The sequence below is a fragment of the Trachemys scripta genome, chromosome 4 (assembly GCF_013100865.1).
Source record: "Trachemys scripta elegans isolate TJP31775 chromosome 4, CAS_Tse_1.0, whole genome shotgun sequence".
NCBI lineage: Eukaryota > Metazoa > Chordata > Testudines > Emydidae > Trachemys > Trachemys scripta.
Window position 1 is genome coordinate 141063242 of NC_048301.1, and position 11489 is coordinate 141074730.

An 11489-nucleotide genomic window follows, 5' to 3' on the forward strand; every position below is an offset into this window, starting at 1 on the left:
TTCAGCAACGACATTTCCCGTGTGAAACCCATTTAGCTTTTATCCTGATCTGATAACTAGGTTCCTTGAACCTTGAAATTTAGCTATTTCAGTAAAACCATCTCTGATTAGCTCAGTGGGGTCAGGCATAAAGACCTCCCTTGGCACTAAGAATCTGCCATGGAGAACTCATCTAATCAAAGACTAGGTACAGATCCATCCTGAGGGCCCCCTAACACCCTGTGGGACTACAGACCACCTTGGAGATGTGGGAGAAGTTGCCCATCACAGCTGTCTCTCTCTCTCCTCACCTGAGCTAGAGAAATCTGCCAGGCTAACACACTATGAGACCCCCCCCCATATCATATGTAACATGCTGTGTGTCAATGTACAAAAGTGCCCCCAATTGTTCACGGGCATTAAATGAACTCCTTGCATTAGACTTGTTTTGAAAAGCCAGTCACTGTGCAGTCCTGCAACATGGTGCAGTGCCAGAGAGTGCAGAGGGAGGTTCTAGTGTAATAACCCTAATATTGCAAACAGCCCTCCCACGACCATCGCAGCATACCCTGGGCATTACTTAGGTAGCCTGTCCTGCTTATTCTCTGCACTCCACTGCACATGCCACCAAGCTCCTCTGTTGCTAGTTTCACAGCAAATGACCTCTTCTCGCACTGGGGTGATGGTCTTCATCTTATTGTATTGGCGGCATGTCTGAGAGGCACTTTCTGAATCAGACAGTGTGGCGATTTTAGTGCTGTGTCTACATCGGATTAATTCTGATTGACATTAGGAAGTTGGATCATGAAATTGCTGTATCATGGACAACCTCTGTATGTGCATCCACCATGAGCTGGCAAGGTTGTGTCATATCTTCCCCAGATCAGGGACAATGGGTAATACCTAATGGTAGCAATGGTGATTTGAATGGACCATAGCTAAGAATATGAGAGTGCCCATCCTGAGTCAGACCGTGTTCATCTTGCCCAGTATCCTGTCCTCTGACAGTGGCCCATACCAGAGCTTCAGGGGAGTGTACAGAACAGGACAATTATAGAGTGAGCCACCCCTGTCTTCCGCTCCTGGATTCCGGAAGGCAGGGTTGCATCCCTGACCATCTTGGCTAATAGACATTGACTGACCAATATGATAGGATGTCCTTCCCACATTTGCCCAGAAGGGGTTAAGGCAGGCAAGAAGGGGCAATTAACATATTAGATGGCAAGTGGATGGACCTATCCTCCATGAACTTATCCTGTTCTTTTGTGAACCACTTTTTACCATCACAATATCCCATGGAAATGAATTCCACAGGTTAGTAGTGCATTCTTTCCTCTTGTTTCTATTAAACCTGCTGCAGATTAACTTCATGGGGTGACCCCTGTTTTTTGTATTGAGTGAAAGGATAAATAGCACTTATCTATTCACTTTTTCCACACCATTCATGCTTTTATTGACCTCTGTCATCTCCCCCAGTTGCCTCTTTTTCTAAGCAGAACAGCCCTAATCTTTTCAGTCTCTCCTCAGTGGGAAGTTTTTCCATGCCTTTGATCATCGTTGTTGTCCTTCTCTAAACCTTTTCCAGTTCCATTATATCCTTTTTGAGACAGGGCAACCAGAACTGCACACAGCATTCACGGTGTGGGCATACCCATGGATTTATATAGTGGCATTGTGATATAGTTTGTCTTATTTTCTGTCCCTTTCCTAATAATTCCTAACATACTGTTAGCCTTTTTGACCACTCCTGCATATTGAGCAGAAGTTTTCAGAGAACTATCCACAGTGACCCCAAGATCTCTCTCTTGGATGATAACAGCTAATTTAGAACCCATCCTTGTATATGTGTAGTTGGGATCATTTTTTCCATTGTGCATTACTTTGTACTTTATCAACATTAAATTTCATCTGTGTGACTGGGTGGACTAAGCCCAGAGGCCACATCTGGTCTCTGGCAGTGCCCAGCACTGAAGGAAGGTGGGACAAGGACAGGATTTAGGCTCCTAGTCACTTAGGTGCTTCTGAACATTTTACCCAGTGTCTCCAGTGCGTGGGTGGAGGAAAGACATAGGAGGGTCACCACTAGACAATGTAGGGTGGGATCGTCACCCTTTTTCACATACTATTTGCATACAGTGAACCAATTAAAAACAGAGAGAGGCACAGATTGGGAGTCAGGACTCCTGGGTTCTATACCCAGCTCTGCCCTCAGGCACTGGATACGTCTCTGTACTACCGTTTGCCATCTTCTAATAGGGAAAAAATCCTTCCTACATCACCGGGGGGCTCATGTCATTGTGTGCAAGATGGTCGGAAGACATGGGGATAAGCCCCCAAAGTAATTACTATGCATGTGGCGGGTTCCTGCTCTGGGTTTAGTGCTGCTGTGGCAGGGAGAAGGGCTGTGTTGGGAATAGACAATTTCTGCTTCCTCAGCGACTCCTGCTGCTCTAATATCAGCCCCGTGAGGCAGGGAAAAGCTCCCACACCCACTGCAGTGGGTCCCATGGGCTCCTTGATGTCTCGCCTCGGTAGCTTGCTGAAAAAAGAGCCAAGTCCACCACTAAGTCTCCGCTTTTGTCATGTTCTCCTGACCTTTATCCTCGATGGGCCCTAATGGGGCGGCTCCATCTCTGCTGGGGAACGGATGGTCAGGGCCAATCCTGCCCCAGGTGGGGACAGGCGAGATGGGCCCTGCTGGGGAAGTCTTGCCCATCATTCTCCAAGCCTGTCTCTGATCACGTCACCCCTCGCTTTGCATCTCTCCATGCGCCCCCTTCTGTATCGCATCAAACATAAACTGCTTGTCTTTACTTTCAAGGTCCTTCCTGGCCTATCCCCACCTGACCTATCATTTCTCATTCACTCTCCCAATGTTGAGTTCTTCCACCAACGATGCCAGCCTCCATCTCCCACTTCTTGAATCCTCAAACAAGCCCCCTTCATGCTTTCTCCCCTGCTGCCTCTCACTCCTGAGAGACGCTCCCTGTAACCATCTGCAAACCCACTTCAGTGTCTTCAAATCCCGCCTTAAAACTCTCCAAAAAACCTAGAAATCCATGAGGCTGCTGGTGTGCTGACACCACTGCCCGTCATGCTGACCGGATGGCCTCATTGTTTCCTTGAGCTCCCACATCTGTCTCCAACTGGTGTCTCTTCTCTTGTATTTACACTGGGGGTCCTGGCTCATGACTGGATCTCCTAGGTGCTATGTAATACACCTAATAAATCATGTACAGCACCTGGCACAATGGGGTCCTCCTCCATGACTGGGAGTTAATATTGCCAGATTTGGGATTCCTAAAATATCAAGGACTGACAATGGACCACCGTTTGTTAGTAAGGACGCTGCAGTGTACTCTAACTCTTTATTTACTGGTTTCCAAAGTTTTGTTTGTCTTACTGTAACCCTGTATTTCCTGGTTTTCAGAGGCTGAAGGATAGGTGCGCTTGATGATCTGGAAGGACAAGTCAGAACCGGCCAACCTTAACTCTGCAGTAGTGAAGTTTTATGGGCAGTGACTATATACCCCCATGTGTACATACAGGCACATCAAGGTAGATTTAAAAATTCAATCATACTTTATATGAAGGTGCCATGTAGAAATAGCTTAATCAGTCATTAACAGATGCTCTAAGCATGTTCGACATGAGCAGTGTGTGTTATAGATGGCAATAAGGCCATCAATGGACAGTATTGTAGATGGTTATAAGTTACCTGTTGAACTATTGGACTCTAATAATCTATCACAACTGGTTAGCGAAAACATCTGCTGATTACTTGTTAGCCCACCGTAAGGTATTGATCAATGAATATTTGTATGACCAGAACTCTTTGCAGATGAAGAGGTTTTCAAAAGACTTGAACGTTCCCGTGTTGGGAGCTACTTACTGAGAGACGCCCTTGGGTGGATGGAAGAAGGAAGAGGCGCTTTCGGGAGCTGCACAATATCCATTGCATGAGCATTACATTGGAGCATTCGTCATAACCTGGCAGTTCTTCAGCCAAAGAACACATGAAACGAGAGTGAAAGCTGAGCAGAGGCCCTTGGGGCCGGGAGCGACCCAGACAGAACGTGTTTGTTCATCTCTTATCAGCATAGATAAGCTTTTATGGGGAGCGATATAGAGCATTCAAGGGTGAGAAAATGACACGCGATAGTCATAAGATGAGCTGCTGTACAAACAAAATCTCAACAAAGCCCATGGGAGAGGGAAGGAAACAAAGGGAGACGGGGAAACCAGACAAGAATAGGCCCAGCAACTTTGGCTAAAACACAGCTCCTTGGGGAAGGTTTTCCTGAGAGCAGAGCTCTTTGGTGTTGAAGAGCTGGTACCCCAATATAACGTGACCCGAGATAAAAGAACACGAATTCAGATATAATGCGGTAAAGCAGTGCTCTGGGGGGGCTGCGCACTCCAGCGGATCAAAGCAAGTTCGACAGAACACAGTTTCACCTATAACACGGTAAGATTTTTTGGCTCCCGGGGACAGCGTTCTATCGGGGTAGAGGTGTATTTCAGAGCTCTCTAAGCACACATACTCAGTCTGACTTGAAAACTGATATGCCTTCTGAGGCTAGTGGAGTAGGCGGTGCATGTCTGGGCTCATTGGCTCAATGGTTACCTCATATGCCACCCCCCCAATGAAGAGATGATGCTCTAAAATCCACTTGCGTGGGGAGATTGTCTTGTAAATTGGTATTCTGCAATGGCAGCTAAGATAGAGGTTGTGGAGCAAATTTGGAGGCGTTTGTTAAAGGGCTTCCAAACGTCCAGACTCCCCCACCCCTACCCAGTCACCACTGAGCTGATCATAATTTTCAAAGTCCCATAAAATCTATGTGCATAACGAGATGATCTTGAACATTGGTATGCCACAATAGAGGCGGGGTAGAGTTACTGATACAAGTTTAGGGGCATTCGTTGAAGAGGTTTGTTCCTACTCACACTAAGGAGTTGGTTTTAAATGTTCAGATTGTCCTCAGATCAGTGTGCATAATGATACAGAAACAGATGTGTGTGTGTGAGAGGGTTACATCTGATCTTAGACTGATGGAATTTAAATAAGTACATCCCAAAATTCTGGATTTAAATACTAATGTTCGTGTCTACAATTTCCTCACTTACACTTATGGATTGGTTTGCCACTCTCAACTTAAAGAACACCCATTGTCATATTCCTATCCAGGGCAGTCATCACAAGTACCTGTGGTTCATGGTGGCAGAGTGCCATTTCCAATGCCAGGTGCTTCCATTTTGGTCTGTCTACAGCACCTAGAAAATTTCAAAGTGCTTTCTGTGGTAGCAGCATTGCTGAGAAAGCAAGATATTTTTTGTTTGCCCATACTTGGCTGATTGGCGGCTGAAAGCTGCTACGCTCTGAGTCTCACTGAAGTTACAATCACCCTCTTCTCAGACTAGGGGCTACTTGTGAATAGCAAAAGATCAAATCCTTGCCCAGCTCAGAGGGTTCCCTTTATAGGTTCCATACTGCACCACGGGGCAGACAGAGCTTTTATTCAGGATGATAAGTTTCTAAAAGTACAAGTGATTTCCCAAATTCAAGCCTGTCAACACCAGAAGATGATCCTCTTCTTCAGACTCAAGGGGTTGCTGGTAGCTACCACTTTCATAACCCTTTTTGCTCATCTCAGAATGCAGCCAATGCAGCATTGGATGTCACGGCAGTGCTCAAATTCACGAGTGGTCCCTGAAGGGTTGAGTAGTTCAAGATATTGTTTCTCACCTGGTCGGGGGAAGTTATGATACAACCTTCCCAGCTCATGGTGGATGCACACACACAGTCTTTCCGTGGTGCAGTAATTTCAAGATACAACTTCCTAATGTTGATCAGAATTAATCCGATGTAGACACAGCACTAAAATTGCCACACTGGCTGATTCAGACACTTCCTCTCAGACATGCTTCCAATACAATAAGATCGTCACCCAATGCTAGAAAAAGAGGAAATTGGCTGTAAAAAACTGCACACAGATGAGCTTGGTGGCATGTGCAGCTCTGTTTACACCACTAAATGGCTTGTGGCCATCTTGTCCCTATGCAGTGGAGTGCAGAGCGTAAGCCAGACAGGCAACCTAAGCAATGCCCAGCGCGCGCTGTGATGGTCGTGGGAGGGCTGTTTGCAATGTTAGGGTTATTACACTAGAACCTCTCTCCTTACTGGCACTGCACCATGTTGCAGGACTGCACAGTGACTGGCTTGTCAAAACAAGTCTAATCCAAGGAATGGGTTTAATGCCTGTGAACCATTAGGGGCACTTTTGTACATGGACACACAGCGTGTTACACGTGCTGTAGGGGGACAACATAGCAGTTTAGCCAGGCAGATTTCTCTAGCTCAGATGAGGAGAGAGAGAGACAGCTGTGATGGGCAACTTCTCCCACATCTCCAGGGTGGTCTGGAGTCCCACAGGGTGTTAGGGGGCCCTCGGGATGGATCTGTACCTAGCCTTTGATTAGATGAGTTCTCCATGGCAGATTCTTAGAGCCAAGTGAGGCCTTTATGCCTGACCCCATTGGGCTAATCAGAGATAGTTTCACTGACATAACTAAATTGTTGGGTTCAAGGAACCTGGTTATCAAATCAGGATAAAAGCTAACTGGGTCTCACACGGGAAATGTAGCTGCTGACCCAGCACACAACAATCAACAAAGGAATAACAATGCAATAAACTAGCAGAAAATGAAAGCAATAACCAGTGTGACCGTTCTTTTTCTTTGTTATCTAGAGATTGGTGCCTGGTGTCACAAGTGGTGATCTGGAGTTCAGCCTGATATGGTAATCTAAATCTCTCTCTTTCTCTAATCTGTACTTCACTCACGTTCTTTGTGCTGGTAATTCTTGGCTTTCTCTTTCACGTTTAGTGCCCCTGGGCAAGTTTGATATGAATCTGACCCTTCTGCACGCACCTCCAAGGAACCTCTGTCTAAGGGCCTATCTTTTTCAGATAGGCTGCGTGGGCCAGATTGAGTCTCTCTTAATGCTGTATGGCTCAACTATCCAATCATTGTGGCCAGGTTTGTGCCTGGTCAGATGGGCGCACGGACTTCTGGTGAGTCCCAGAGACCAGAGAGAAATATCGGTGGCTGTTGCTCCCTGAATGCGCAAGAGCCTGGCCAGGCTGTTGAGTGACTTCAGTGAATAGTGAAAAGAAGAACAGGAGTACTTGTGGCACCTTAGAGACTAACAAATTTATTAGAGCGTAAGTTTCGTGGTCTACAGCCCACTTCTTCGGATGCATATAGAATGGAACATATATTGAGGAGATATATATACACACATACAGAGAGCATAAACAGGTGGGAGTTGTCTTACCAACTCTGAGAGGCCAATTAATTAAGAGAAAAAAAACTTTTGAAGTGATAATCAAGCTAGCCGAGTACAGACAGTGTGATAAGAAGTGTGAGAGTACTTACAAGGGGAGATAGAGTCAATGTTTGTAATGGCTCAGCCATTCCCAGTCCTTATTCAAACCGGAGTTGATTGTGTCTAGTTTGCATATCAATTCTAGCTCAGCAGTCTCTCGTTGGAGTCTGTTTTTGAAGTTTTTCTGTTGTAATATAGCCACCCGCAGGTCTGTCACTGAATGACCAGACAGGTTAAAGTGTTCTCCCACTGGTTTTTGAGTATTTTGATTCCTGATGTCAGATTTGTGTCCATTAATTCTTTTGCGGAGAGACTGTCCGGTTTGGCCAATGTACATGGCAGAGGGGCATTGCTGGCACATGATGGCATATATCACATTGGTAGATGTGCAGGTGAACGAGCCCCTGATGGTATGGCTGATGTGATTAGGTCCTATGATGATGTCACTTGAATAGATATGTGGACAGAGTTGGCATCGGGGTTTGTTACAAGGATAGGTTCCTGGGTTAGTGGTTTTGTTCAGTGATGTGTGGTTGCTGGTGAGTATTTGCTTTAGGTTGGGGGGTTGTCTGTAAGCGAGGACAGGTCTGTCTCCCAAGATCTGTGAGAGTAAAGGATCATCTTTCAGGATAGGTTGTAGATCTCTGATGATGCGCTGGAGAGGTTTTAGTTGGGGGCTGAAGGTGACAGCTAGTGGTGTTCTGTTATTTTCTTTGTTGGGCCTGTCTTGTAGGAGGTGACTTCTGGGTACTCGTCTGGCTCTGTCAATCTGTTTTTTCACTTCAGCAGGTGGGTATTGTAGTTTTAAGAATGCTTGATAGAGATCTTGTAGGTGCTTGTCTCTATCCGAGGGATTGGAGCAAATGCGGTTATATCTTAGAGCTTGGCTGTAGACAATGGATCGTGTGGTGTGTCCTGGATGGAAGCTGGAGGCATGTAGGTAAGTGTAGCGGTCAGTAGGTTTCCGGTATAGGGTGGTATTGATGTGACCATCGCTTATTAGCACAGTAGTGTCCAGGAAATGGACCGCTTGTGTGGATTGATCTAGGCTGAGGTTGATGGTGGGATGGAAATTATTGAAATCATGGTGAAATTCCTCAAGGGCTTCTTTTCCATGGGTCCAGATGATGAAGATGTCATCAATGTAGCGCAAGTAGAGTAGGGGCGTTAGGGGACGAGAGCTAAAACTAGTGAATAGTGAGGTGCTGGGTGTGAGATGGTGAGGTACAATCCAGACTAGTGGGGGGAGGGGGCTGTGTCATCCTGCCCAACAACCTTGGGTGCCTTACACTGCCTCATTGAAGTAGCTCCCACCTGGGCCGCTCAGTCTTCCAGCATGCCAGCCACACCCTGAGTCTCTGTGTGTAACTGCAGCCTGCCAGCTACATTTTGACCCTCACTAGCCTGAGTTATACTGCAGGGTGACCCCAACACACCCCAGTCCCAGATTCCCCCCCCCCCCCCAAATGTACAAATGTTCAAATCGGCAGGTAGTGATCGATCTATCGGGGATTGACGCCCATACTCCACCTCGGCAGGAGGAGTAAGCGGAGTCGACGGGAGAGCCGCGGCGGTCGACTTGCCGCTGTGAGGACAGCCAGGTAAGTCGAACTAAGATACTTCGACTTCAGCTATGCCAATAGCGTAGCTGAAATTGTGTATCTTAGATCGACCCCACCCCCCCAGTGTAGACCAGCCCTCAGGCTCAGAGGGAGGCCTTGCTGTTTCTTCACAGCTGATAGCAACTATCCACCCTCTGGGCAGAAAGAACAGCAAGCAGCCATTAGTCCAGACAGCCTCCTGGCTTGGGCAGACAGCAATCAACAGTCTGGACTCTGACCCTCTGGGCGGGGCAAAGCAACAAGCAATCTTTAGCCCAAAGCCTTTGGGCGGGGCAGTTTGGCCACCTCTGTTATAAACATGAGTCAAGCAGCCAGCACAGAACAAACTCACCCCCATTTATCGGCTCCTCCAGCTGGAGAACTCCTTTGCAAACCCCCCGTTTGCTAGCCAAGGCTATACGAGAAACCTAGGCTTGTGTACTGCCCAGCATCCAGTTGGCTCAGGATTCTCTTTTGTACAGTGTTACTGTATGGCTCTGAACCAGCAGCCCCACCTCAGAGGTAGCTGCATTTCAATGCTGTCTAGCATTGCTGTGTGGCTGCTAAGCGGCTGCTTTGCCCCACCAATCTAGGGCAGGAGGAAGTGGGAGCCAGATGGGCCTAATGGGCTGATCTGTGGGAGAAGGACGGGGCAGGATACTGGGCTAGATAAGCCCACTGGTTGATGCTGTCTTTCTCGGGCTAGACTGTCCCATAGGCCAAGGCTCCATAGCCATAGTGTGTGGTGGCCTCACACCAAGCTGGTGATGGTGTTGGGGTAGCACGGTGCGTCTGGAAAGAAGCAGTTGGGCATCTTCAGCCATATGGTTCCCACAGTGGGACCTTCTTAGGCTGGGCAGGGAGGGAGCAGGATACTGGGCTAGATTGTCCCATTGGTCTGGTTGGGCCCACTATTTGAGACTTTCTCTGGGCCCCGCCGCAGTTCCAGAGAGCTGTCTGTCACCCTGTGGAGGAGGAGAACCAGGAGGTGGTCGGTAATATAAACAATAAATAATACTATTGGTAGGGGAAGAGGAGGAAGTGATGGAGAACCTTTTGTGGATCCAAACATCCTCTATTAGCTCTGACTAACGTGCCTCACCCCCTTACCCAGCCCTGCTTGCTCAGGAGGAGTCATTCCTCATATGCCCTTTGTTTTCCCTGTGGGAACTGCCATGTCTGAATAGACATGCAGAAGCTCCTTGGCCAGTCACAGAAACCCACACCAAGGTTGTCGAGGAGGAGCTGGAGTTCCGCCTGGTGAAGCAAAATGACAGGAAGCCAATCTGGGAGGCTGTCGTCAGACCAGGTAAGAGTTTCTCTGCCGCTGAGGTGAAAATGGTCAATTAAACCTTGCAAAAGGGAGATTCTGGTATCCTGCACGACTGATCCAGATGGTGCTCGATCCATGGGGAGGCTGCATCCCTTTAGGAGTTGTCATGATGATGATGATGATGTCAGAGCAGATTCAGCCTGGCGAAGGGAGATGTTTGTGCATGCAACCGTGAGCCAGCACCTGTCATGAGGCAGGAACCATGTGAGGGGTCTGGCAATTAGGCGGGAGAGGAGAGGAGCAGAGGAACAAGATGGAAAATATCCTCCAAGACCATGGAACTCAAGATTATTGCCCTAAAGCTGTGGCCAACCACAACATCCCTGCTAGCCTTTTGCTTCGAACTGCACAATGCCCACAGGGATAGAGCTCACGTCCTCCTGCTACACAAACCCAGGCCCTGAACCCCTGGAGGAAAGCCCTCCCTCAGTAGCTGTAAAGTTATAGGGCCTATGATACACATTTGAGCAGCTCTGATTCCTACCAGTAGAGGGCATGAGAGCACAGACACAGTGTGTTATAAATAGGCTTGGCAGAATTCAATTTTTATATTTTTTATAATTTCAACAGATGTTGGTTTTCTTTTAAACTTTTTTTGAGATTTTGATTGACTTAAATTTTCAGTTGCATTAAATTATGGGGGAGGGCTCAGACAATTATTTAGTGACGATAGGCATTGAGATTCAAAAAGTGAAAACTTTGTAAACTGGTAAAACACAAATTGTCAATATCACATGTCAAAAGATACAAAGTAAATATCCTGACATCCCTGGTTTTCCTGTTCAGTCGCTAGTCCATTTGTGACAAGGCCCATCCAAAAGTCACTGGATTTGGACTCTAATAAGCTCCCAAGCAGCATTTTCCCTATCTTTGTAGATTTCTATTATCATCAATGGAAACATGGTTTTGACAGTTTGTGTGTGTGTGCGATGAAATCCACTTTTAATGAATGAAAATCTATTCCTTCCGAGTCTAATTATAAGACTTGGAAGGATGGGAACAGGCACCATTAACTGAAGGCCACCTCAGTGTGGAGTGAATTCTTCCACTTCAGCAGCTTTGACATTTCCTTTTCTCTTAAAACGAGGGGCTCTGTCTGAGACGCCAGTTTTTAAATCCAATTCTTCTGTCACACAGGCCAGTTTCTCCTCTCAAAAGCAAAGAAATCATATGGAGACATCCCTAT